We start from the raw sequence: 21,322 nt of genomic DNA on the forward strand, positions 1-21,322 counted from the left end.
AACAGTCCCAGAGCCCACAGGGTCCGACCACCTACACGCCCAGGTCCCTCCTCCCACTTCAGTCTGCTCTGGGGAGCCGCCAGCAGTATCCAGCCGGGAAGGGCAACGCAAGCCCGCACGCACACCGCCAGGAGTTCAAAAGCCTCTCCGCGGGGTAGGGAGAGGAATCCAGCCGCCTCAATACAGGTGAGTTTCGTGGGTAGCACAGGATGGGGCAGAATAGACGGCGGGAAGGTAGGAGCTCGTTCAGGCAGCGGCCATTCTCAAGGTCAGCTAGCCATGCCCCCCGTGATAGGCAATTTTATAGTCGCCTCAATACGTTTTGGGCCCTAGCCTGTTGCGGGTACTTGGGCCTCCCACACAAGTGAGGTACCATTTTTATCGGAAGACTTTGGGAAACACGGGGTGGGTGGAAATTTGTGGATTCACGCAGATTCCAGAACTTTCCACCACAGAAATTTGAGGAAAATGTGTTTTTTGGACAATTTGTTAGGTTTGCAAGGGATTCTGGGTAACAGAACCTGGTGAGAGGCAGTCAAATCACCCCCTCCTGGATTCCCCTGGGTGTCTAGTTTTCAAAAATGTATAGGTTTGATAGGTTTCCCAAGGTGCTGGCAGAGCTAGGGTTCAAAATCTACAGCTAGGCACTTTGTTGAAAAAGGGTCCGTTTTCACTGCGAAAATGTGGTGTATACACGTTGCGTTTTGGGCCGTTTCCTGTCGCGGGTACTTGGGCCTCCCACACAAGTGAGGTACCATTTTTATCGGTTGACTTTGGGGAACACGGGGTGTGTGGAATTTTGTGGATCCACGCAGATTCCATAACTTTCCACCACAGAAATTTGAGGAAAATGTGTTTTTGTTTGTTTTGACAATTTTTTTTAGGTTTGCAAGGGATTCTGGGTAACAGAACCTGGTGAGAGCCAGCCAAGTCACCCCATCCTGGATTCCCCTGGGTGTCTAGGTTTGAAAAATGTATAGGTTTGCTAGGTTTCTCTAGGTGCCGGCAGAGCTAGAGTTCAAAATCTACAGCTAGGCACTTTGTTGAATAAGGGTCCGTTTTCACTGCGAAAATGTGGTGTGTCCACATTGCGTTTTCTCCCGTTTCCTGTCGCAGGTACTTGGGCCTCCCACACAAGTGAGGTACCATTTTTATCGGAACACTTTGGGGAACGCGGGGTGCATAGAATGTTGTGGATCCACCCAGATTCCAGAACTTTCCACCACCGAAATGTGAGGAAAATGTGTTTTTTTGGACAATTTTTAAGGTTTGCAAGGGATTCTGGGTAACAGAACCTGGTGATAGGCAGTCAAGTCACCCCATCCTGGATTCCCCTGGGTGTGTAGATTTTAAAAATGTATAGGTTTGATAGGTTTTCTTAGGTGCCGGCAGAGTTAGGGTTCAAAATCTACAGCTAGGCACTTTGTTGAAAAAGGGTCAGTTTTCAATGCGAAAATGTGGTGTGTCCACGTTGCGTTTTGGGCCGTTTCCTGTTGCAGATTCTAGGCCTACCCACACAAGTGAGGGAACATTTTTCTCAGAAGACTTTGCGGAACGCGGGGTGGGTTGACATTTGTGGATCCACACAGATTCCAGAACTGTCCACCACAGAAATGTAGGGCAAATTTGTTTTTTTGACAATTTTTTAGGTTTGCAAGGGATTCTGGGTAACATAACCTGGTGAGAGGCAGTCAAGTCACCTCATCCTGGATTCCCCTGGGTGTCTAGTTTTCAAAAGTGTATAGGGTTGCTAGGTTTCCCTAGGTCCCGGCAGAGCTAGGGTTCAAAAACTACAGCTAGGCACTTTGCCAAAAAAGGATCGTTTTTCACAGTGAAATTGTGGTGTATACACGTTGCGTTTTGGGCCGTTTCCTGTCGCGGTTACTTGGGCCTCCCACACAAGTGAGGTTTTATTTTTTATCGGTTGACTTTGGGGAACACGGGGTGTGTGGAATTTTGTGGATCCACGCAGATTCCATAACTTTCCACCACAGAAATTTGAGGAAAATGTGTTTTTGTTTGTTTTGACAATTTTTTTTAGGTTTGCAAGGGATTCTGGGTAACAGAACCTGGTGCGAGCCAGCCAAGTCACCCCATCCTGGATTCCCCTGGGTGTCTAGTTTTGAAAAATGTATAGGTTTGCTAGGTTTCTCTAGGTGCCGGCAGAGCTAGGGTTCAAAATCTACAGCTAGGCACTTTGTTGAATAAGGGTCCGTTTTCACTGCGAAAGTGTGGTGTGTCCACATTGCGTTTTGGGCCGTTTCCTGTCGCGGGTACTCGGGCCTCCCACACAAGTGAGGTACCATTTTTATCGGTTGACTTTGGGGAACACGGGGTGTGTGGAATTTTGTGGATCCACGCAGATTCCATAACGTTCCACCACAGAAATTTGAGGAAAATGTGTTTTTGTTTGTTTTGACAATTTTTTTTAGGTTTGCAAGGGATTCTGGGTAACAGAACCTGGTGAGAGCCAGCCAAGTCACCCCATCCTGGATTCCCCTGGGTGTCTAGTTTTGAAAAATGTATAGGTTTGCTAGGTTTCTCTAGGTGCCGGCAGAGCTAGGGTTCAAAATCTACAGCTAGGCACTTTGTTGAATAAGGGTCCGTTTTCACTGCGAAAATGTGATGTGTCCACATTGCGTTTTCTCCCGTTTCCTGTCGCAGGTACTTGGGCCTCCCACACAAGTGAGGTACCATTTTTATCGGAACACTTTGGGGAACGCGGGGTGCATAGAATGTTGTGGATCCACCCAGATTCCAGAACTTTCCACCACCGAAATGTGAGGAAAATGTGTTTTTTTGGACAATTTTTAAGGTTTGCAAGGGATTCTGGGTAACAGAACCTGGTGAGAGGCAGTCAAGTCACCCCATCCTGGATTCCCCTGGGTGTTTAGATTTTAAAAATGTATAGGTTTGATAGGTTTTCTTAGGTGCCGGCAGAGTTAGGGTTCAAAATCTACAGCTAGGCACTTTGTTGAAAAAGGGTCAGTTTTCAATGCGAAAATGTGGTGTGTCCACGTTGCGTTTTGGGCCGTTTCCTGTTGCAGATTCTAGGCCTACCCACACAAGTGAGGTACCATTTTTCTCAGAAGACTTTGGGGAACGCGGGGTGGGTTGACATTTGTGGATCCACACAGATTCCAGAACTGTCCACCACAGAAATGTAGGGCAAATTTGTTTTTTTGACAATTTTTTAGGTGGGCAAGGGATTCTGGGTAACATAACCTGGTGAGAGGCAGTCAAGTCACCTCATCCTGGATTCCCCTGGGTGTCTAGTTTTCAAAAGTGTATAGGTTTGCTAGGTTTCCCTAGGTCCCGGCAGAGCTAGGGTTCAAAAACTACAGCTAGGCACTTTGCCAAAAAGGATCGTTTTTCACTGTGAAATTGTGGTGTGTCCACGCTGTGTTTTGTGCCATTTCCTGTCACAGGCACTAGGCCTACCTACACAAGTGAGGTACCATTTTTCTCAGAAGACTTTGGGGAACGTGGGGTGGGTGGAAATCTGCGGATCCATGCAGATTCCAGAACTTTCCACCACAGAAATGTGAGGAAAATTAGTTTTTTTGGACAATTTATTAGGTTTGCAAGGGATTCTGGGTAACATAACCTGGTGGGAGCCAGTCAAGTCACCCTATCCGGAATTCCTCTGGGTGTCTAGTTTTCAAAAACGTATAGGTTTGCTAGGTTTCAGTGGGTGCCAGCAGAGTAAGGGTTCAAACACTACAGCTAGGCACTTTGCAAAAAAAGGGTCATTTTTCATTGTAAAAATGTGGTGTGTTCACGTTGCATTTTCAGCTGCTCCTGTCGTGGGCACTATGCCTACCCACACAAGTGAGGTACCATTTATATCGGGACACTTAGGGTAATTCAGATTTGTAAAGCAACTGTTTTTACCTATTGACTTTTGATGCATTTCTGCCTTCCAAATAAAAGACAATGTGTAAAAAAGAAGTCATTTTGAAAAATGACCGAAAAATTCTCATGCTAGTATGAGTATTCCCAATTTCGGAAATGTGCAAATATCTACTGTTTCTAAACTCTATATTTTGTTCCCATTTCAGAAATACATAGGAGCCTTTCATACCGAATTTTCCATGTATACATTTTCCCAGAATAATTGCTATCTACCCGGTACATAATAAAAAACCATTGCAAGATGCTGCTCAGTTTTTGGCTCTGGGTTCGTCGGGTTCTTGGTGAACCTACAAGTCCTATATATCCCCACAACCAGTAAGGTCCAGTGGATGTAAAGGTATATTACTTTCAAGGAGCTGTCATAATTAGAAGAAGTTACAGGTGCAAACGTTGACACAAAATGCTATTTTTTTCAACTAATTTTCCATTTTTCCTATATTTAACTGTTAGTTTCTATAAAGAAACCTTGATGGATTTACACAAATGACCCCTTGCTGAATTCAGCATTTTGTCTACTTTTCTAAAATGGATAGATTTCCAGGATCCATTATTGATTTCATACCCATTTCTACCTTTAACTGGAAGGAGGTTGAAAGCACAAAAATAGCAAAAGTAGGCTATGTCCCAGAAAAATGCCAAAACTGTGTAACATTTTTTGGTTTTCTGACAAAAGTCTGTCATTCCCTAAAAGCTGGGAAAATTGAGATTTCAGCCCCACAAACCCTTTTTTGATACCATTTGCAGGGAAAACCCAGCCACTTTCATATGCAGGACTTTTTTCCCATTTTTCCCTGAAAAAACAAAAATTTGCTGTATTTTGGGCTAAACTCTGGGACCCCTCCAGGGGAATCCACAAGCCCTGGGTGCTTTTAGACTCCCCATGATGTTGAAAGAAAAGGACGCAAATTTGGCGTGGATACCTTTTGTGGTCAAAAAGTTACAGAGGCCTAATCGCGAACTACTACAAATAGCCAAAAAAGGGCTCAGCACTGGGGGGGGGGAAAGGCCCAGCAGTTAAGGGTTAAAAAGAGAATGAACACATTCAATAACAGAAAAAAAGAAATAAGTGACCACAAAGGTGAAAAAAAAATACAATAAAGCCCAAACAGGTTGAGATTTATGTAACTGAGTTTTTTCACAACCTTGTTAAGGGCAGCGTCAAAACAGTGCACTATTCAGGGTCCCCAGTGCATTTAAAAAAGATTAGTTATCATTCTTTCACAACATTTCAAACAACAGGGGTTTTTGCCTAATAGTGTGTTATCTCTCACATTTGTTTGATCACTTAGCGGTCCGCGCATTTCGAACCCAAATATGAATTGGTAGGGTTCTCCTCTGGACCTAAAACTCATAAAGAGCTAATTTAGAGATCAACCGATCCCATCTGTTCTGATGAATCAGAAACCAGCCATACTATTCTAGTCCAGATGTTGTGTTTTGAAATGGTGTCGATTTTTCAGGTGGAGTACAGCTTTTCCAATATGATCATACGTGGACTTTGTAAGTAACGGTTTTATCGGGGTGGACGCAACTGTTTCAATCCTGCGTTGTGCCTTGAATTTTTCTTTCGATTGCTCCGAAACCATTCCGTATGTTCTCTAGTGGAGTCAGGCAGTTTAACAATGCCAAGACCGCTCAGTCTCCCAGGATCACGAGGTTAGAGAAAAGTGTGGACACTTCCTTTAGAGAAAATGCTGTTACTCAGCGGGCTGACCTTCTCCTTGATCATTGGCGGACTCGCTTACGAGCCCCACAGTCTCGGAAAGGGACGCCTCACACACTGGTGTCGTTGGGCACCCAGGCTGGGGCACTCAAGGAGAACTCTGCGTTCCAGCAGTATTTTAAAGAGGGAAAGCGCTGCACTGCAGTCCCAGTTAAGGGCACTCATGGCGAGCTCTGCACTGCAGCAGGGATTTAAAGTTAACAAGCGCTCACCAGGCAATGTGGGACAGAAAGAAAAAATTAGGCGCTCTCCCTGTACCGGGTATCAAAAAAGTGGAAAATTAAGCGCTCCCCAGGCGCTATACTTTTAGAGACAAGGAGGACAACCAGCACCCACCATGCACTGGGCTTGCTTGGAAGAACACTGGGGGGAGAAGGACAAGGCAGGCAGCAGTAGGCAGAGATACCAACACAGCTAGTTTAACAGTCTTTATGGTGATCTCTCTGGTCAGTGCCACAGTACCCTTACAGAACAGAGTCAGGGAGCAGCTGGCAGTGGGAAACAAGCAGAAAGCAATCCAGTGAGTCCTTTAGGCAACCCAGCAAGTAGCAGGTAGCAGGACATTAACAGAAGTGTTGCCCAGATGAGTCCATGGGGTCAGAGCCAGTGCACTTATACTCAAAATGTCTCTGATCGGGGCGTGGCCAAGATGGGGACCGAGTAGGACATGCCTGCTTGTCGCTCCGGTTCTAGACCCGGGCCCCGGCCTAAGCATTGAGTAGCAGTACATTTAAAATCGCCTCGTGGCAACTCTGGAGAACAATTGGACTCAATTGTGTCCGGGAGCGGTGCCTCGAGTTCCTTACCGCGGTGTTGTGGGTCGGAGTGGAGCTGCCGGAGTAAGGACCTGAGCTAGGCTGAGTGGCAAGGAAGCGACGCAGCAGAGTGATTCCACTGCCTTGAAGGTGGAGGAGCAAGAGGGACGCCTGCACAGAGGAGCTGTAGGGTCGTGGCGAGAATCTCACCCCACCGATACCCTGATGTCCGGCAAAGCTGCGGAGAAGAGTGGCGGATAGGCCAAGATCTAGCCATGATGCAACACGAAGGAGGGGCTGTGACGAGTGGAGTGCAGGTGCGGCAAGATCGCGGCCCCCAGCAAAGGGTACCGGGTGACCGGAGAAAGCGAGCGCGCAGGCGGAGGCCCCCCAGCTTGTAAAGAGGCGTGTGACGCCCGGAGAGGCCTGAAGAAGTGGATGATTGGCCCCGGGCGGGGCGGACGCGGTGAGCCAGGATGGGCAGCACTAGGATGCAGCAGTGACGCATCAGCTTGAGACGGGGCCAGACCGGGGGCACAGGGGCGTAAGGGGGAGTCGGACCAAAAAAGAAACCCGATGCCGGAAGACACGCTCACCGTAGCTAGGCCCCAGGATGACTGAACTACACAGCACAGGCCACGATTGGCCCGCAAGAGTCGGGCAGGCGGCGTATCAGGCATCGTCCAGAGGTACTAGCCCCAGTGAACGAATCGGCTCTTGTGGCCCCTGCGAGCAGTTGGAGGGGGCCAGCTTTGACAGGAGGAGTTTTCAGTGGTTCCTTTGCCTGTTCAGAGGCATGTGGAGTATTTGGTTGCCATGGCCACGACACACTCAACTAGTGGGGGCCTGAGGAGAAGAGGTCCTGAATACAATCTAGGAGAGCCCTGATGCCTGCGGTGGAGCTTAGGCAAGAAGAAGTCGGAGTTAGGATACAATCCCCTCAGAGGGGGCCCAAGCTGCAGAGCCACAACATCAGACCCTTAAACAAATCAGGGCTGTATGTTCAGAGAGGCCCCCGCACCCTAAAAGACTTACTGGTTAGAGCCTACTGCTAATAGGCAAGACTGGAAGGGTTGTGACATACTCTCATACACTGCCCGTCCTGTGGACGAGCAGTGTTCCTAGCTGCTTGTAGATAAAGTACACCTACCATCACGTCAAAGACCTAAAGGCGCTGGGCAAATCCAGGGGCAGCTGGAGTGCCGGCCCTACCCTAAGAGCGGCAACAAGGGAGTCCGCTTTTGGAACACTAGTAGGTGGGGAGAGACACCGAATATTCAGAGCTAAGACCATGGCAACCGAGAAGGGGGGACAAAAAGACAGATTCATCAAAGATATGTTACTTCAAACACCGGCAACAAACAATGTGGAAACTACGGAGTCAACGGACACTAGGGAAACTGAGGCTCCTCTTACTCGTGCACTGATTGAGTCATTATTTGCATCTCTAAGGGAAGATTTAAAGCAGATGAAGATGGAAATGGCGCAGGAAATCAGAGAGGTGAGGAAGGATGTGAATTCCCTAGGTGATAGGGTAGACACGTTAGAGACTCAAAGCGCGAGCAGGGACCAGCACCTAGACCTCCAGGCTCATGCGGGGCAAGAGAATCGTTCTTGGCACAACATTCGTATCCGCAGTATCCCTCGAGGGTCAGAAGGCCAGAACATTGCAGCGTTTGTGGAGGGCCTCTTCTGGTCAATCCTCGTCGCCCCAGAGGAAATGGAGATCAAATTGGACAGCACACATCTAGTATGCCCTGGGTGGCCCTCCCCCTGATATTCTAACCTGCGTGCATTAATTTCAATTGGAAGAGCAAGTACTACAAAAGGATAGCAGTCTCTACAATATCAGGGGCATCTGCCTCTTCTCTTCCAAGACCTGGCGGCGTCAACCCTCTAGAAAAGGAGAGCTTTCCAGTCCATCACCTCGCACCTCCGGGAAAGCAAAATCCCGTACTCGTTGAGGCACACGTTCCAACTCATCCACCTTAACAGGAAGATTCAGCAAATCCGCTCGGTCAAGGAGGCTAGCCAACTGCTGAACATCTCAGACGACTCTGTAGCAGACCCATCCTCGCCCATTTGATCGGGTAAAGGTCGGGCACGAGGTAGCTGGAAGACAATGGGCGCAGACCCTCTGAAGATGTGTCCCGACCCAGAAACCATAGTGAGAGAGAGACTGGCAGTCCTGGTGTCCTTGGGAGAGGACTCCACAGGCCCAGCCTGAGCCTGTCAGTGACAGAGCTTGAGTTGATCTGTGCCCCTTGTACTAGAGATCAAACTGGCGCATCCATGCCTTTATAACTCGGCTGGGGCCAGGGGGGAGGGGGCAGTTCTGCGAACTGGAACTCTGCCACCCTCATACAGTGGGAATGCAATCTCAGGACATTTACGTTTTATGTCGTCAATCTGTTATATTTTGTTGGGGTTAATATTTAGTTTGGGGCACTCCTCCGGACACACCCGCGCCCCTCACATTACTCCATTAAGAGCCAAGCTAGGCTGGTACATCATGCCAGTATACACCCGATGCCCCAAGGAACCACAGCGCAGCTCCTCAGCTCCATCCTCAGGTCTATTGAGATGACCCAAACCCTTAAGATCTTGACCTTGAATGTAAAAGGTTTGAATAACCCCATCAAACGCCGGGCCATACTGTCATATTTAGAACGCTCTGAAGCCCACATTTGCTTGCTCGAGAGACCCATCTCCTAGTAGGGGACACACATAGACTTCGTACACGTGCATTCCCACATCAGTTTTTTTCCTCCCTTTCCACAAAGAAAGCAGGAGTGGTTATCCTACTATCCAACAAGTTCCCGGATAAGATGGGACCTAAACAAGCAGAATTGAAGGAACGGTTTTAGCCTATTCCTTCTCCGATGGTTCACAAACACTCACCATAGCGTCAGTTTACATTCCCAGCGAGGGCCAGGAGGAATTCCTGTAGAAAGTAGTGCATGAAATGAGCGCTTCCCAAGATAGGACAATTCTCTTGGGTGGTGACTTAAATATAGTTTTTGACAGTGCCTTAGATTGCTCAGCCTAAAGACAGGGGAAGACAGGGGCCCTTTCCGAAGAGGGGAAGCATCGATTATTTTCTAGGCCTGACAAGTTTAACACCTTATATCAAGCAAATAGATATTCAATCACGTACTCTATCGGACCACTAGGCAGTCACCCTGGCCCTCTCACTGCTGCAGGGTCCAACCACTTCCCGGACTTGGTGTCTCTGTGATACTCTGTTACATAGGCCGGAGGTGGTTCAAAAAATCTCCAAAGCATTGCAAGATTATCTGGAAGTGAACGATACTCCTGAAACCCATACAGCCATTCTCTGGGATGCCCTAAAGGTAGTGGTGAGGGGTGAATTCATTGCAATTACAGGCTTAGACAATAAGATACGCAGGGAGAAGAGAGAGCTCTTTAGGCAACAGACACAAGAGTTAGAGGGTATACATCAGAGGACTGGGGCTCCAAGAGTCTGGAGAAAATTGGAAGCGTTGCGCTCCCATTTAGCAGCGCTCGACCTTAATAGAGCAGAGTATGCAGTACTTAGACTCCGACATAACTTTTACACAGGGGGGGCACACAGAGAAGAGAGACTATTTGCTCACAGGCTACAAACGCAGAGGCAGACATCCACTTTCGCTCTGTGACTGCCCCAATGAGGAGGAGATGGTTACTGACCAGCGCATTGACGAAACCTTTTGCCAATTCTATGCAGAACGTTATACTGCACAGGATCTTTCCCCGCAGACCCAAACGCACTATCTTCAGGGAGCTCCAACCTCCACTATCACCACTGACCAAGCAGAAGAGTTTGAAGCCCCGATTAGATTTGAGGAGGTAATTTCAGCTATTGTCAAGCTTAACCCTTTCGATGCTTGTGACGGAGCGGTTCCGTCATGCGCGTCGGTCGCGCTGTGCGCATGATGGAACCGCTCCGTCACGGCCCCGCCCGTGCAAGAACCCTTCAGCACAGCGCGGTAATCCGCGCTGCGCTGAAGGGGTTAAACCACTAAAATCCCCAGGTCCATAAGGTTTCTCCGTACTGTTTCATAAAACCTTTTGTCCCATAAAAAATACTGGCTCCCATTCTCACTAGAGTATACAACGCTATAGGATCATCATCTATCCTTCCCAAGTCAATGCTAGGGGCATCTGTGATTGTAATCTCCAAAGTAGGGAAAGATAAACAGCAGTGCGCTTCATACAGGCCCATCTCCCTCCTTAATATCGATTTTAAGCTGTTCCCTGGAGTACTTGCATCCCGACTGTCGCCTCTTCTGCCTGGGCTGATTGACAGGCAGGTTTTATGCCTAATCGCCAATGCGCAGACAACACCAAACGCATACTCAATATAATTGATCAAGCACAACGTTTTGACACCGAGCGCTTACTACTGTCAATGGACGCCGAGAAAACGTTTGACAGAGTGAATTGGAGGTATTTAAAGGCGACGTTGCAGCACTTTGGGGTCCCAGAGAGGTTCGTTGCTTTGGTCTTCAGTGGATTCACAAACCTAGAAGCCACTGTCCGAGTAAATGAATACACCTCCCCGTTCTTCATTCAGAGAGGGACTTGTCAGAGGCCCCCTCTACCCCCTTGCTTTTTTCCCTATACATGGAGCAAATGGATTCGAGAATTCGAGACAAACCGCTAGTTTCTGGCGTTCTCTTTGGGGGGGATACACATACACTCCGTCTATATGCAGATAACGTAATAGTGACATTAGAGAACCCCCAGACCTGTCTCCCGGCTGTGCTGTCGGAATTGGAACTCTTCTCCCAAGCTGCAGGCTACAAAATAAATGTCCACAAATCACAGGCTCTCAATCTTACCTTGAGGCCCTCTACATTCAGCTCCCTGAAAAGTGCACTACCCACTCAATGAGCCACAGTGGGGATCCCCTACTTGGAGATTCAACTCTCAGCATCAATACACAACACCATAACGCTACACTACACCGCTCTGCTCCGACAGGTTAGGGAAGACTTACTCCGATGAAGACCACACGCGCTGTCCTGGCTTGGCCGGATAAAGTCCATTAAAATGTCTATATTGCAGAAGATCCTATTCCAGAACCCTTTCTGTGGAACCACCCCGAGCATGTTGCGCACGCTTCAGGAGCTAGAATCCTTCATTTGGGTGGGCAAAAGACCCAGAATGCGGCGCAACTTAGGTTATAGGCCTCCTGGGGAGGGGGGCCTGGGATCCTAAACCTACAGGATTATTACTGGGAGGCCCAGGTCAAAGTGTTTGTGGAATGGTCACGCCCGGAATCCAAAAAGCATTGGCTTTTCATAGACCGGGCGTTAGCAGGGTGGTCATTATGGCAGATCCCTTTCCTGCCAAAGGCGGCCAGACCTAAGAATCTCTATCTCTCGTGCGTAACAAGAGTTCCTGTTAGGGCTTGGGACAAAATAGCGATCATAAGGAACCTCACTACCTTTCCGTCCCCTCTGACTCCCATTGTTGAAAATATTGCCTTCTCCCCGGGGATTGACGCAAAGGCCTTTACACGGTAGACAAGGGAGGGGAGTAGATCGATTGGACACTTCTTCGACGAGGACACACCTTTTAAGGACCTCCGTAGCCAGCAGAGTCTCCACAAATCAGAACGCTTTCATTATCAACAGATAAGACACTGGGTCATGCACCCAGACGTCCGTCTGCTGGCGCAGCGTCACTTAACTGCATTTGAAAAGTGGCTACTATCTAAAACGGATGACACCCATCTCATATCACAGTTATACTGCTTAATCAGACAGGCACCAACACCTCACAATTCACTGAGCCAAAAGGGATGGGAACTAGAATTAGAGCGTACTCTCACCCAGTGAGAATGGGAGGACATCTATTACAGAGCTTAACACACTGCTCGTAACGTGGCTAGTGTGGAGACGGCCTCTAAAATAACTTATTGGTACTTCACTCCTGCCGGACTCCACAAATGCAACCCATCAAAAGATCCTATGTGTTGGCGCGGGTGTGGTTTTCTAGGTACCCTGACCCACATTCTGTGGGATTGCCCTTGGTTAAAGTCCTACTGGACGCAGGTACTACAGGATATAGATACTCACTTCAATACAGAACTACCCCGGTTCCCAGCATACATTCTCTTGGGGTTACGAAACGCTCTTATGTTCCCTCTCAAATCACGCAGAGGGGGCGCCTCGCCAAAATATCCTTACACACTGGGGAACCAGTTGCTTACCTAGTTACACGGGCTGGTACATTCTTTGTATGGAGAGGGTCTCCCTTTCACTTGTTGACAAGAGTGCTTCATTCCCCACCCTGTGGGAACCCTTTTTTATTGCTGCAATCTTCGGAATTTTACGAAATCACCTGCCCTAAATATTTGAGGCTGTTGTGCCTTACTGGACGGCCCTCAAGGCACAGCATAACTAGCGTGGACACTTTCACCTGTGGGAGGGGGCGGGAGGAGGGGTGCGTTTCTTGGGGTGGGGGGATGATGTTTGGGTTGTTTAGTTAATAATTCTACAGCTCCTCCCACATTGTGGGATGTCAAGATGCATATTTCATCCTGCTGATGTATTTGTTGAATGTATAAAATTCATTAAAGAAATTTAAACATAAAATGTCTTTGATCTAGGGGGCACTTCAAAAGAAACCTTACAATTATACAAGACTCACTTTTAATCCCAGACCTGGCTCAAGACATACAGTAGGGGATACACAAGCCATTTGTGTGAGGGCAGGAAACAGCCTATACAAATGTGTGTGCGCCCTGCCTCTGTCTCTCCCAGCCTAGGAGGATTATCAGTATGCAGATGTACCCAGCCCCTCCTGTGTGATGGGTGTCTGGAAAGTATGCACAAAATTTAGTTGTCAACCATGCCCAGACATGGATTGGAGTCAGGCTGCAAATCACACAGAGTTATAAGCACAGAGAAATGCCCACTTTCTAAAATAATAATAAAAAACTCCAATTACACCAGTAAGCGTGCTTTATCACTACCATTCTAAACATACCAAACGTTGCAGCGCTACTCCTTTCAGATCAAGAATTATCACTTAAACATATATAAGAGAATTCCCAGTGCTAGCCTATGAGAGGAGTAGGCTTCACAGTATTAAGAAACAAAATAGGGTGTTTGTCACTACCAGGACATGCCACACAAAAAGGCACATGTTCAACCTTTTACCTAAACAGTGCCCTGCCCATAGGGCCCTACCTTAGTAGTGACCTATATGCAGTAAAAGGGGAGTTTAAGGCTTGGCAAGTAGTTTTAAATGTCAAGTCAACGTGATAGTAAACTGCACATGCAAGCCCTGCAGTGGCATGCCTCAGACAGTTTTGAAAGGCTGAGTCTGTGGGTGGCGCAAACACCGCTACAGGCCCATTTATTTGACTTACCCTAGGTAAATGGTATAACACCTTACAAGGGACTGACAAGTAAATTAAATTGACAAAATAGGTGTAAACTAATCATATCATGATTTAATGGTGGGGGCATATGCACTTTAGCACTGATTAGCAGTGGTAAAGTGCCAGAGTGCTAAAGCTAACAAAAACAGTGTCAGAAAAAGACGAAGTAGAAGGCAAAACGTTTGGGGATAACCCTGCAAAAGTGCCAGGTCCAACGGCTATCGACCATGCTTTTTTGGACTGATTTGATTCAATTGGATATAGGTGAAAACTACATAAAATATTAGTTCCCATACTTATGCTTTCTTTTCGAAATGATTTACAAAAATATTAATGCATATATTTTCTAGGAACCCAAAGAAGCACAGAAAGGTTCTACTGTTTAAGAATTTTGGAGGAAATTCCATGACGGATAAGCAATATGTGACATTACGTATTTTATCAGAAAGTGACATACCATGTGGGGCTAGATGACGAGATGGGTGAGGACGGCAGACCAGAAACATATTCGTCTACATCTGAACTTTTCTTGTCTTATCCCATTTATCTGACCCAAGCAATGTTTAATTTGTGCCTGCAGTTGATTTCTTCGTCCTGCAAATAGCAAACATATATAATATGATCATCAGCCTCTAACACTGTCAAGAACAAGCACAGTTATGTTAGCATATCTATCAACAATATGAAAAAATGTTTAAGTCATTTTACCTTTCACCTTCTATTTCCATTTGTAGTTCAAATGCCATGTGCTACAGCGTTGGTATGCAAGTGATATATGCACTGCAAGCTTAAATACATTTCTGATCCAGATGGCTCAACAACTCACTTTCCTAAGAAATATGCTAAATCTCTGGTATGCTCCAAATTGCAATTACCTATCCAGAACTGTAAGAGATGGATCAGAGCAAAGGCAATTTGCAACTTGGCAAGTACCGGGGTGAATCACTGAGCCAAAAATGTTTTTGGAAGTTGACCCTGAGGACATAGTCAAGACTGCACAATTGTCACTTCTCACTAGATGTGATTTTCACAATTGGTGCTGACAGCAGTGTCATAGAAACCAAAGAATACCTACGATCAAAATATGAGTTTGGCGGTCCAATGGACCGCCAAACCCATGGTGGCAGTGCGGACACTGCCGCACCGGCGGTCATAACACCCTATTACAAGTTTTGCGGTCGGACCGACAAATGACTGTTGCAACTGCCATGGATCCCTGCGGCACCACCAAGCATATTGCAAGTTTCCTCAATTACACCCTTTTCATGGTAGTAGGCCTTCAATGAAAAAGGTGGCGGGGAGGAAACTAAGGGGGCCCTACAGGGCCCCCTGTTGCCTCAGGTCCAGGGGATGCATGCAGGAGGGCACATGTTATGCCCCCCTGTCTACACATAACCCCAGTTCCTGCTCAGCATGGACTTAACAGCCCATTCTGTGGAGGAATTTTGGTCTTCACATTGCAGTGCCTTTCTAAGGCCCACTGCCTGGGACCGCCAATACACCACCCGCCAGGCCAGGAGAAAACTCCAAATCTGTCAGGTGGTCGAGCTTGACGATGTGGGAGTGGGACGCTGACATGGCGACCTGCTCCCACACCGCCAAACTCGTACTCAGGCCCCTAGACACTTGCTGCCATCAAAAAAGGCTATGATTGCAGAGTTTTGAAAAAATAATGCAGTGAAAGTTGTGCAATTTGTGAATGATTAGTATTCCATACTTCGGTTCCTAGAGACTTATTGGAAGTGTGCCCAGCCCTTATGTATCCTGAACATTGGCAACATATCTAATAAACTAATGGTTCTGTTTTAAATCTCTTGGCAAGACACTTCTCTTAGGGGTGTAAAATATCCTTGACATGCTGATTCTTGCCTCGCTATTAGCGATTCAAATAGGATACAATTATACAAAATTCCACCTTGCTTGTATTGCATGTCCTACTTAAGCAGCCATTATGAATAATAATATACTTCTTACAATGAAGGATGTTACAGAAATATATTACTTATAGTTGGGTTTGGAAAACAATCTTACTACTTGATTAACATGATAAGAAACATGCTTGACTATATTTTGACAGGAAGTAGTATTTCGAGCTGGGGCGATCTGTTTCAACACTAGGATTTATGCACTTAGGTTATTTACATGACGTGAAGCATATATACAACAAAATTAGTAGATGATCTGAGATACAGTAAGGATCTGGGACACAGTACAATGTAAAGCAGTGCAAGTTCATAAGAGTTAAACAGCATTTCTCGCCGCTTCACTAAATTTGCTTGGATCACTGGCACAAAATTGTGGTAAAAAATATTGTTGACAAAAATAATGTTTAACACAATATTGTGTTCCAATACTTATAACGGTAAGCACATAAATATCGGAAAACAATATCTTTGCCACTAATTTTGTCCAAAAACACACAAAATAATGAGTGTATATATATATATATATATATATTATCTACTGGCGGTCGCCAGTAGATAGTTATAGTTAGGACCTATTTTCCATAGGAAATCCGCAACATTCTATTTGGAATAACGTTAGCGCCGGTTGACGAATCCTCGCGAAAGTTTCCAAACTTTTGGCCAGCTCCGCTCCGCTCCTACCCTGAAAGTTTTGCGGTGATCTGTCAAGCGGGGGCTGAGAAAAAAGGGGAGTCCCAAAAGGCGTTTTCCCCATGCAATTTCCCATAGGATCTGTTGTCGCAGCTACAGCCCGAACCGCTGAACGGAATGACACCAAATTTGGCAAAGAGGTAGTCCTCAGTTCGGACTCATGCCTTTTGCATATATGGTGTGAATCTGTTCAGTAGTTCCTGAGAAAATTAGGGTAAAAAAGTTAGTGATATCTATGGCCGCAGAGGATCCGTGGACCCTACCCGCACCGTAAGCACACCCTCCCTGAACCGAGCGCGCACCCTCCCCGAACCGAGCGCGCACCTTCCCGATCGTGCGCTGAATGCTAATTGGCTGTCGAGTGTCTCTCTAGGAACTGTTGGCGGCCATTTTCTGCCTCGGTAGAAGCGAGGCTGAAGATGCAAGGGGAATAAGTGTGTAAAACATATAAAGGGGGCAGAGAGGAAATACTCTGACCCTCTAGAGGTGCTTAGGGGTCCCCCTGGGGCACCCTTTTAAAAAAAAAAAAACACGGGGAAATGCGCGCACGGTCCGCGCATCCTATTGCGTTGGATGCACGGATTCTCTCGCGGTGGGTGCGCGGATCCATGGCAACGTTTTTTGAAAAACGACAAGAAATCATTGGTTGTATGACAACTTTCTACACTGAAAGGTAGGGTGTATATCTCTGTTTTTTTAAGGTATGATTGTTTTTGGTTAACAAAAACAGATTGTAAGGAACATAATATATGATAAGCTGATATGTTGAAAAGTCAAGCACACTTCATGTCTTGTGTAGGAACATTGTGTGCTGAACTTGTGACCTGTGAGCTCAGTGCAGTGTTCCATGACCTGTTTCTATGGTAACAGGCAGAAGTCAGATTGGGGGAAGGGTTGAAATGTATTTCAGTTGGAAAGGGTTGAAATATTCAACCAATAGAAATGTGTGTTTGCTTTTGAGGTAATGTGCGGATTGTGATTTGATGTTTACATGTATATGTGTGGAAAATGAAAGGGAAACTTTTTCATTCTTTGCTTTTGCTGAGAGGTGCACAGTGCAGAGATTCTGTAAAAGAAAAGAACTTGAAAGATGAGTTATTTAATTGTGAGGGGATGTATGTAGACTATTTTGATTTTAATCAGACTAATGTATTTTTCCTGCTAAAGTGTAGGGAGTACTTTTTTTTTTCTACAATGTGTGTGCATGTAGAAACCATTCTGTGATAAGCATTTGTGTTTTTCATGTGTTTGTAAACAGATAACTGTGCAGTTTTTATATTTTGGTAGAATTAGAAACCAGTCATTGTTTATGAATTGGTGAAATGAGTTATGTTATGTGTTTTGGTATAGTGCAAGGGATAGTGTTGTTTGTCTAGAATCACACAGTGAGTCTGTGTGCATTTGGGAACCACTGTGAGAGAAGCATTTGGTAACATTGTGTATTTGCTGACAGATAACTGTTTTAACTTGTCATGTTGTGAAGTTTTAGTAGCATTAGAAGACAGTTATGGCTTATGATTTGATTAAATGAGTCAGGCTTTGACAGAAAAGTGCAATCCTGAAATATGTAGATTGTGTGCAGTTCCCTTACCATTTGCACTGTAGTGAATGAGTTTTGGTAAACTACTAGGGATAGTGGTGCATGTCTAGAATCACAGTGTGAGATAGTGTTTATTTGGGATCAGTGTGAGAGAAGTATTTGGTGATATCATGTATTTGCTTACAGATAACTTTTTTAAAACCTGTCATGTTGTGAAGTTTTAGTAGCATTAGAATCCAGTCTTTGGTTGTGCGTTGATTAAATGAGTCATGCTTTCACACTGATATGCTATACTTAAATATGTAGATTGTGTTCAGTACCATTAACTCTTCTAGACTAGTGAATGAGTTTTGGTAAACTCCTAGGATAGTGTTGATTGTCTAAAATCACACTGTGAGTCTGTGTGCATTTGGGTAAGGATTGTGAGAGAAGCATTTGGTAATATTGTGTATTTGCTGACAGATAACTGTTTTAAATCCGGTCATGTTGTCAAGTTTTAGTAGCATTAGAAGCCAGTCTTTGTTTATGCTTTGATTAAATGAGTCAGGCTTTGACACAAAAGTGCAGTCCTGAAATATGTAGATTGTGTGCAGTTCCCTTACCACTTGCACTGTAGTGAATGAGTTTTGGTAAACTCATAGGGATAGTGGTGCTTGTCTGGAATCACACTGTGAGTTAGTGTGTATTTGGGATCAGTGTGAGAGAATCATTTGGTAACATCATGTATTTGCTGACAGATAACTGTTTTAAAATCTGTCATGTTGTGAAGTTTTAGTAGCATTAGAATCCAGTCTTTGCTTATGCGTTGATTAAATAGTCAGGCATTGACATTAAAGTGTAGTCGTGAAATATGTAGATTGTGTGCAGTTCCTTTACCACTTCCACTGTTGTGAATTAGTTTTGGTAAACTCCTGGGTATAGTGGTTGTTGTCTAGAATCACACTGTGAGTCTGTGTGCATTTGCGAACCACTGTGAGAGAAGTGTTTGGTAACATTGTGTATTTGCTGACAGATAAGTGTTGTAAAACATACACTTGCTGACAGATAACTAATTTAAAACCTCTCATGTTGTCAAGTTTTAGTAGCATTAGAAGCTAGTCTTTGCTTATGCATTGATAAAATGAGTCAGGGTTTGACACTAAGGTGCAGTACCATGTACTATACTGTTCACTGTGGCAGAACTGAAAATTTAAAAGTTTTACCTAAGCACTGTCCTAGAAGTAGTCTGATTATTTAGTCAGTTTCTAAGTACCAAATAGACTGCTTCAAATGTCTATGCAGTATGCATATAGTGTTCTAACATACTATGCACTTGTCTTTTACACCTTCAATTCCCTAGTCAGTATCCATACACTTCCAGGAAATATCCTGTCACTTCCTTTGCAGTCCTCTAGAGACCCATTCAACAGCATGTACTAATCCATTCACTGTGCCAAAACCCAAACACTTATAAATTCACCAAGACACTCTCTTTCCAGTACTCTAATGATTCAGTCACTGCCTAAGTATTCATGCACAGAGCCAGGTCTTAGCATATGGACTTCTTCAAACCCCTATCCACTATGCATGCAGTCATCTAAGCACCTACACACTTGTCTTTCACACCTTCAATTCCCCAGTCAGTATCCGTTCACTTCCAGCAAACACCCTGTCACTCCATTTGCACTCCTCTAGTGACCCATTCAGCATCATGTACTAATCCATTCACTGCGCCAAACCCTAATAAATTCACCCAGACACTCTCCTTGCAGTACTCTAATCATTCAGTCAGTACCCAAGTACTCATCCAGTGACCCAGGCCTTAATATATGGACTGCTTTAACCCCTTATCCACTATGCATGCAGTCCTCTAACCACCTACACAATTGTCTTTCTCACCTTCAATTCCCTAGTCAGTATCCATACACTTCCAGGAAATACCCTGTCACTCCATTTGCAGTCCTCTAGTGACCCATTCAGCACCATGTACTAATCCATTCACTGTGCTAAAACCCAAACACTTATAAATTCACCAAGATACTATCTTTGCAGTACTCTAATCATTCAGTCAGTGCCTAAGTATTCATACACTGAGCCAGGCCTTAGCACATGGACTGCTTCATACCCCTATGCACTATGCATGCAGTCTTCTAACCACCTAGACACTTGTCTTTCACACTTTCAATTTCCTAGTCAGTATCCATACAGTCCAGCACTTGTGACTGCCTTTGCACTCCTCTAGTGACTCATTCAGTACCAAGTACTAATCCATTCCCTGTGCGAAAAGCCTAGCACTTATAAATTCACCTAGGCACTCTCCTTGCTGTACTCTAATCATTCATTCAGTACCCAAGTAGTCATGCAGTGAGCCAGGCCTTAGCACATGGACTGCTTTAAATGCCTATGTAGTATTGATGCAGTCCTCTAATCACCTACACAGTTGTGTTTCACACCTTCAATTCCCTAGTTAGTATTCATACTCTTCTAGCAAACACCCTGTCACTCACTCAGTCTGTCTCCTTATAGTACTGTAATCATTTAGTCAGTTAGCATGTAGTCTTTTAGTGAGGCAGGCTTTAGGGCATAAACTGCTTCAAAGTAGTATGCACTATGCATGTAGTGTTTTAACGATCGTCACACTTGTGGTTCAGGGCTATAGTTTCTTAGTCAGTTTTTATATCAAATGTGTTTTTACAGTAATGGAATAGTATAAATTTGAAAGTTATTAATATACATTTATTTGTGATTCTTTTTTACAGATACAGAACAGGAGTGTTTCTCATCTGTTTGCACTCTTCTCGTGCAAGATTGTTTGGATGAAGGGTCCTTAGGTGTTTCATCATACTTGCTGTGCCGCGTGAGTATTTTTTGTTAGGATCCCCTCGTAACAGAACTCTTTGGCAAATCTTGTGAATGAAGAAGGTGGCATTGGTCTTTGTTAGCCCCTTGGAAAAAGTAAAACATTTCTTCACCACTGAAGAAAAACGTTGTGGGCGTGGTGCCTTCTGCAAAAAAATTTCCTCAGATTCGGTAAATATTTTAAAGCGGCAACATTTACAGTTTTTGTAAGTTAAACTTATAAAAGTTTGTTAGCTGTATACATTTTATATATCTGTGATTTGTTTCTTGTGGTATTTTGTTGAGAATACCATGTTGTTGTTTTTTAACAATCTTTTTGATTTTCCAGGTCTGTCGTTGACATCCGTGGTTCCCACAGGAGTGTTCCGCTTTGTTGTTTTGTATTATTGTTGTTACATTTTGTTTATTAGTTTATTGTTTATATTTATGTTAATAAAAAAATAAAGTTTGAAAATAGTTTATCGTTTATATATTTATTATTATAAAAAATAAAGTTTGAAAAAAATAATAATAATGTATTTGGTTGTTCTCTTAACTGCT

The 21,322-nt window shown here is 44.9% G+C and overlaps 1 long non-coding RNA gene across 2 annotated transcripts in view; it reads right to left on the reverse strand.

The window, feature by feature from the left end:
- Positions 1-21,322, reverse strand: part of LOC146834643 (uncharacterized) — a 223,223-nt gene that overhangs the window by 64,192 nt on the left and 137,709 nt on the right. For both annotated transcript variants that reach the window (XR_014960318.1, XR_014960319.1), the window contains one exon: positions 14,247-14,383. This is a non-coding gene — a long non-coding RNA (uncharacterized LOC146834643). The remainder of the gene's footprint in view (positions 1-14,246; positions 14,384-21,322) is intronic.

Source organism: Triturus cristatus, chromosome 4_2, assembly GCF_964204655.1.
Source record: "Triturus cristatus chromosome 4_2, aTriCri1.1, whole genome shotgun sequence".
Classification (NCBI taxonomy): Eukaryota; Metazoa; Chordata; class Amphibia; order Caudata; family Salamandridae; genus Triturus; species Triturus cristatus.